Here is a 7,381-nt window from a genome sequence, read left to right as displayed (position 1 = left end):
GACACACGGTCCGTGTTAAAAACCTGACATGTGCTCACACCCATTGAATACAATGGGTGGGCGTATGTCCGGAGGTGTGAAGGGGGCCCCAGTGGCCAGTGTGAAAATTGCAAAATTACTAATTTTGTTTTTTAATAAAAAATAAGTAATTTTGTGACTACACATTCCCTTTTACAGAAGGACTGATAGACTTTATTTGGGGGCATTCTCGTAATTTCTCTAAATACATCAAAATGAAAAAAACAACTGTAAGTTACTTACAAGGGGGTATCAAACATAGGAAATGCTCAACCAGTCTGGCCTATCAACAATAAGCCACAATAAGCCACGGCAAAAAGTATTTGCCAGACCCACCTGCCTCTTCAACCCTCCAGGAAGTCTCTGGCCACACACCTAATAGCAACGGCCAAGTGACCGGTTCCCCTACGTTGGCTTCAGACGAAACCAGCAACTGAAGCATATGCCGTGAAAAGCTCCCGATGTGCAGTGTATACATTAATCATGTATATAAAGCTCTATTCACACCACATAACTGTGCTTTTGGCCTCAGTCGGAATGTTGTACATTGCTATTCCTTTTTTTTCTGCTGTATAGAAAAGTGCATACAACACAAAAACATTTTCTTTACAATGGAGCCTACGGAGGACTTATTCCACTGTATGTCTACGTAGTGGTGTCCTCTGGAGCCCTCTGAGCGCAGATGCTGTGTGCACAGAGCCTAGATATACCCAGAACTGACCTGACAAGTAGGTAGCAATATAGATTTTTTTCAAGAGTGGCCACATATAGCCGTACTCACTGTAGCTTAGTTAACCAAAAGTGCATGCTAGAATTTGACCTTCACGTCACAATATTGCCTCGACATGGGGGGAGGGGGTCTGTGCGTCTCCCTCCTCGGACATATGAAAGCACAATTTTGTGGCTGCAAGCTCCTTCACATCACAAATGACAGGTTGTGTTTGTGGGATTTCCACTTTTTGGAATATTTAATATGAGCAGACACTTGTAAATAATGATATTAAGCCAAGTTCACCGATACTGCTGAGGGCACAGATTACGCTAAGTTCGACTGGGCAGGTTCACAGTTACTACCTTACTATGATCCTGCCCTGTGTCTGTGATTAGCATATACTTGTAGTTGTATCACTGCTAATCTTTTAGCTGACATTTTAAGCATTTTTTTCTCTTGTATTTTTCTGCAGGTTAGTATGATCATTGCAATGCCAAATTTATAGACCGCAGTTTTTTATGTTTTAGTATCTTTAAAAAAAAAAAAATCTTGAACAAAAATCTGTATTCTGAGAACCATAGGCAGAAGAGGAAATTCCGCACATCCATCCGTAGGTAACATAAAAAAGTTATTTTATTGTATAACCATTAAAAAATGACAAAACACATGCAAGGGGATATAAAAAATGACGCGTTTCGAGCGGTAAACAGCTCTTAATCATAGGCTATGATTAAGAGCGGCTTCCCGCTCGAAACGTGTCATTTTTTTTATATCCCCCTGTATGTGTTTTGTCATTTTTTAATGGATATACAATAAAATAACTTTTTTATATTACCTACAGATGGCTGTGCGGAATTTCCTCTTCTACAGCCTATTATCACTACAAACTGTCAGCTGAATACTGCACCCGTCATGTTGGATTATTCGAAGGGAATATTTCTATTAGCAACGTTGGTGAGCTTCCCACCCTGCCTTTGTTTTTTTCATCCTGAAAATCATACTTTTTTTTATTTTTTAACAGGGCTGTCCAGGACTAACATATTGACTATATAACCTTAGGATAGGTCATATATATATATCAGATTGGTGGTGGTGTGTGAACTCTGTATAAGGCTATGTTCCCACAATGAGCTTTTGGTGCGCTTTTTATGCTGCGTGTTTAGGCTGTGTCAAAAACGCAGCTTCTTAGGCTATGTTCACACATGTGTTGTGTTTTTCAGTGTTTTTTCCTAAAGATTTTTATGCAAATTTTCAGCAGCATTTTGCAGTACCAGCAAAGTTTATGAGAAACCAGAATTCTCCGTTCACACATCGTTTTTTTTCTTGTTCAGGATTTTGTGCCTCGGTTGGGTTTTTGGAAAATAGAGCATTTCACTTCTTTCAGTGTTTTTTCACCCATGGGAAGTAATGGGTGGTGAAAAAAACGCTGAAAAAACGCACCAAAATTTGTATCAGTGTTTTTGATGGCAAAATAGAATGGGGTTCTTTTTTCACAGAACTTTAGTACATGCATAAGTAGAAGAACAGTGAAAAAAACAAAGAAAAAACGAAGCAAAACCTGCATTTTTGGCGCAGCTGATTTCCTGCCAGAGATCAGTTTTGCTGCAGATTAGTAACTTAAAAAAACACGTGGGAACATAGCCTTACAGTTCTAGCAAAGTGGATGAGATTTATAGATGTCTCCTGCCCCCTGTGCTTCTTTTTAACGCTGCATAAACTGACCTGCGGTGTGTTTTTCAAATCCGTAGCATGTCCGCTGAGTTTTACAGTCGATGCGAAAAATCCGCAGCAAAAAAAAGTTCATGCGCTTTTAGTGCGTTTTTGCCGAGGAAATACATAAAAAACACATGTAGTCCGCACCTAAATGTATCAATGAAGTTTCGTCAAAGTAAAAAACCAAGAAGTATCAAAAACAAAGCAGCTTTATTTAAAGAATAACGCACCAGAAACAATAAACGCCGGGTCAAAAACGCAAGTAACCTAATTTAAATAATAAGTGCAGAAATTCTGCAACATCAAAAACTCACCAAAAGCTCATCGCCGAAAATGGAACGTATAGGAAAAAACCGGTGGAGAACAGAACAACAACAAAACTGGGAGAACAGCACAACAAAACCAGCGGAGAACAGCATGACAACAAAACCGGTGGAGAACAGCACAACAACAAAACCGGTGGACAACAGCACGACAACAAAACCGGTGGAGAACAGCACGACAACAAAACTGGTCGAGAACAACACGACAACAAAACCGGTGGAGGACAGCACAACAACAAAACCGGCGGAGAACAGCACGACAACAAAACTGGCGGAGAACAGCACGACAACAAAACTGGCGGAGAACAGCACGACAACAAAACCGGTGGAGTACAGCACAACAACAAAACTGGTGGAGCACAGCACAACAACAAAACTGGTGGAGAACAGCACCACAACAAAACTGGTGGAGAACAGCACCACAACAAAACTGGTGGAGAACAGCACCACAACAAAACTGGTGGGCACAGAACCTGACAACGGCCATATTGCTTATCACCCGGCTTTCCTAGCAACAGCTATAATGGAAAATAGGAGTTTCTTAAGGCCACATGCAGACAGGGGTTTTTAGAGCCCAACAAAACCGATTAGTTTCTCTACTGGAAATTGCTTCAGGCAACACTTTTTGAGTTTTTCTTGTCATGAAATAATTGTGGATGTTTTTTTGAAGCTTTTTTTGACTAAGGCCATGGCCCCACTATAAGTATTCGGCCCCACTATCAGTATTCGGTCAGTATTGTTTCTCAGGAGTGGGTGATAAATGCAGAATTGGTGACTTGTTTCTATTATACCTTTTCTCTGATTGTTCCTCACCTGGTTTTCACTCCCACTCCTGAGAAAAAATACTGACCGAATACTGACCAAATACTACCGTGGCCTTTATCTGTCAAATTTGGAGCGAATTCCAGGAAACATCTGCTTCTAAGGCTCTGTGCACACGACGCCTGTCAAACGCAGAGTTTACCCAGACAAAGCTGCTTCAGGAAAACACTGGAGATCGTTTATGTGAAGAGGTTTCGCCAGGTGACATCAGGCGTTCTGCTATGTCATTTTCACGTTGTTGCGCACTACACTCATTTTACGGGGCACACTTGTGTAAGAATCTACCCGAAAATAATGGTGTGCTTATAGCCAAAGGGCTGTGTTCACACAGAGTCTTTTTGCTGAGTTCTTGGAGCAGAAAAAAACACATTTTTGTAGAGGATTTTGGAGCTTCTGGTCCTGAAAAATCTCCAGAAGGGGCTTTTTTTCACCAGGCGTTTTCTAAACCTCTTCAGGAAAAAAAATGCTCAAAAATATCCTCGAATGAGCTGCAAAGTTATGAATAGCAAGAGTTTTCGAAGTGTTTTTTTTAGTGATTTTTGAGACGGTTTTCGGAAGAAAACCCACAAAAAACCCTCTATGTGCACATATCCTAAATAGTCACTTGTAGGGACCGGTTTCCTATAACACTATCTTGGATTTTGGCCATTTTCTTGCCTGGTTCTGGCACATGGCAGTGTTCTGCAGACTTTTCCTCACATGAAGCAACAAGTGTGTTTGTGTGTCAGGAGTGTGCGCCATTGTGTGGTGATGTCGCAGCGCGCGCCCCTGCCGCTGTGCATCGTGCACACACAGTATAATGCACCGTCTCCGGCCGCGGTGACCTCCCCTCCCCTGCCCAGACCCTCCATGAGCGGCCATATTGTGCAGCCCTCCTCCTCCTTCCTGCCGTCTCCTCCTCTTCTTCCTCCCCAGGGAGACTGCGCGGCCTCAGCCCACACAGCAGCAGCAGCACTGCCGACATCGTCCAGAGCCGCCGAGTAACGGAGCCTGCAGGAGGGAGGAGGCGGCGGTGGCGCCGGTGGTGACGGGGGATCCCGGGCCTCGTACAGGTACGGACAGGCCGCAGCGGTAACGCACAAACTTTAGCGCCTTTTCTGACTTGTCGCTTTGCTCCGGCGCCGGGGACGGAATAAGTCGTGCAAGTTTGCTGCTTATTCTAATCCTGGGGAGTTCATGATGGCGGCGGTGTCTGTGTCCTGGTGTCACATCAGAGGCCACTCTGTCACGATAGTGATGCGACAGAGACTATTATATATATTTAGTTTGCATAGGACTGTAAAATTGAGTTCTTTTTAATTAGCATAGGACTGCTAGAGCTTAACTTACAGCTGGACCCTGCTACATCTGTGCGAGGTGATGTCTGACCCCCTGTGTGTTACACCAGCACCCAAAACTTTTTTTTTGGTTGTTTGTTCACAAATGACTGTAATTTACAGGGAAATGTGTTATGTCAGATCTGTGCCCCAAATTTATTACCAGCACGTCACCCCCCCCCGCAGTCACCGTGTAAAGATGAACCAATTTCCAAAATTTGATGCCACAGTTCTGACAGCCGCCGACCTGACAACTCCTCATGGGTCACAACCATGGCCGCCACACCAGCCATCGTGACCTTTGCAGGCTTTTTTATTTTTTTCCTGGTTTTAGTAGTTTTTTTTTTTTTTTTTCTTCTTTTCGTCGTCTTCATTTAATTTATGTATTATTGTTTTTTTTTAAAGGGCTAGTCCACTGCCTGGACAGCTGCTTTCTTCAATCCTTACATTGTTATGCCATGTAAGCGCTGTAGCCAGTGATGGGCTGCAGTGCTCACACTTCCCTCAGACATCCAAGTTTCGTTCCAGGCTGACGTACAAGGGCTGCAGACAGTTATCAGCTGCTGATTGGCTGCAGCGCTCAGGTGGCATTGCAATGTCATGTGAGCGCTGGAATGGTGCCAATGAAGGAGATAAGTACAGTTTTTTTTTTTTTTTTTTACACGGTCTGGGGGAGGTGTTACAGATTTATGGTCTTGTCAAATTGGTAGTGGACAAACCCTTAAAGTTGATGTTGCTTTGTTTTGTCCCTTTTGTTCTGCTTTTATAGGTGCGGTTCTGGGTATCCAGGTCTAGTACCCTAATTCATCATATGGGTGCAGTTCTGGGTGTCCAGGTCTAGAACCCTAATCCATTGTATAGTTGTGGTTCTGGGTGTCCAGGTCTAGAACCCTAATCCATTGTATAGTTGTGGTTCTTGGTGTCCAGGTCTAGTATCAATATTCATCATTTGTGACTTTTTGAAAATATCGCCAGATTTTTGCCCAATTGTATTCCGGTACCATAGTGACGTCCAAATCCTTTTTTTGTGTGTCATTTCAAAGCTTATTGAAATTATTGTGTAGTTTTAAAAAAAAAAAAAAAAAAAACAATAATTTGCATCCATAAATATACTCGGATCTGTCACACTTTTTCCCTTTGTTTTAATTATTTTGGAGCAAAATGCATTGGAAACAAAAACAAGTTCCATAATGCAAATCTTGAATTGGGGCCAAAATGAGAAAATGTGAACAAATTCCCAAAACCTTTTTTTATTTTTGTTTAATTTTTTTACAATTGTTTTGACAGCACTGGACACATTTGTTTTCTGATATTATTTTTTTTTCCCAGTACAAATGTCTCACAATGCACAAGCAGTAAAGCCTGGGGTTGCGTGGTGAATTTTGCTGCGAAAAAATATTGCTGTTCACCCCTGCAACATTGCAGCAGAGTGCAAGTGAACTAGGTCGCATTGCAAAACCCACAGGCTCCCGCAACGCACAAGATGGATTTTTCGTGACTTGATTGTCACGGTCCCAGTACCTTTGCTGGTCGCAATGCAACTTTGTTCACTTCCATTCTGGTGTGACGCAGCAATAACGTCTCTGCAAAAATTGCTGTGTAGCCCAAGACGAGCTATCGCCTATTTTTCATTTGTGCATTGGAAAATGTTGCAACGTTTGATACATGGAGAACATTTGTCAGTTTGTATCGGTGCCATCAGGCTGAAATATGACATGATTTTTAGATACTGTTGGCAGGAGCTGGTGTGGCTAGAATTTGGTATCATTGCCCCTTCACAATAGATGACTGATAATTCTGCTGATCTCTCCTGAATGCCCCCCAAATACAGGAGTCCTTAATTCGGCCGATCGCTCCTGTGTTCTCTATGGCAGAGCCGCTGCCAAATAACTCCAAAATGCCAAATACTCATAACTCTGATGAAAACTGATCTCTCTCCGAATCCTCCTCGTGGAGACACCTGTGTACATGTACATTTATAGAAACCAGTGGCCGTTGACATGCTGACCGGTGTTGACTCGATGTGGCCTCCATAGCCATTAAAACTGGAGGGTCACATTTAGGGTACGTTCCAATGAGTCTTAAAAGCTGTGACGGAAAAAGTACAAGAAGCAGATATTTCACCCTTTGCATTGCGAGGACATGTGCAGAATAAATTGACATGCTGCACCCTTCAGGTCCACATTGCTGCTCCGTTTACTCTGCAGATTTGTTGGGCACTTTGGGAATAATATTTAGTTAAGTCTTTTATACAGTGCTGGCAATGTAAGGCCATGTTCCCATGTAGCAGAAACGCTGTGTTTTTTGTGTGCAGAATATCTGCATTTAACAGTTCCAGAAAAGCAAATCTGATTTCATAGAAGCGGTGCGTCTAGCGATGCTGTTGAACTGTGCACGTTTTTTGTTTTTTTTTTGCTATGGGGAGCTTGAAAAAAAAACACAGAAAAAGTTGTGTTTCTACTTATAGAATTGCAGAG

The 7,381-nt window shown here is 42.4% G+C and overlaps 1 protein-coding gene across 2 annotated transcripts in view; it reads left to right on the top strand.

Moving 5' to 3' along the window:
- Positions 1-4,461: 4,461 nt before the first annotated feature.
- RDX (radixin) overlaps positions 4,462-7,381 on the top strand; it is a 93,248-nt gene continuing 90,328 nt past the window's right edge. For both annotated transcript variants that reach the window (XM_073662440.1, XM_073662438.1), the window contains exon 1: positions 4,462-4,640. The gene's annotated coding sequence lies outside the window, so the exon portion shown is untranslated. The remainder of the gene's footprint in view (positions 4,641-7,381) is intronic.

This window comes from Phyllobates terribilis, unplaced genomic scaffold (assembly GCF_046119375.1).
Source record: "Phyllobates terribilis strain yellow unplaced genomic scaffold, ASM4611937v1 Scaffold_2__4_contigs__length_985480577, whole genome shotgun sequence".
NCBI lineage: Eukaryota > Metazoa > Chordata > Amphibia > Anura > Dendrobatidae > Phyllobates > Phyllobates terribilis.
The sequence above is the reverse complement of the archived record's forward strand: the minus strand, read 5'-3'. Positions and strand labels throughout refer to the sequence as shown.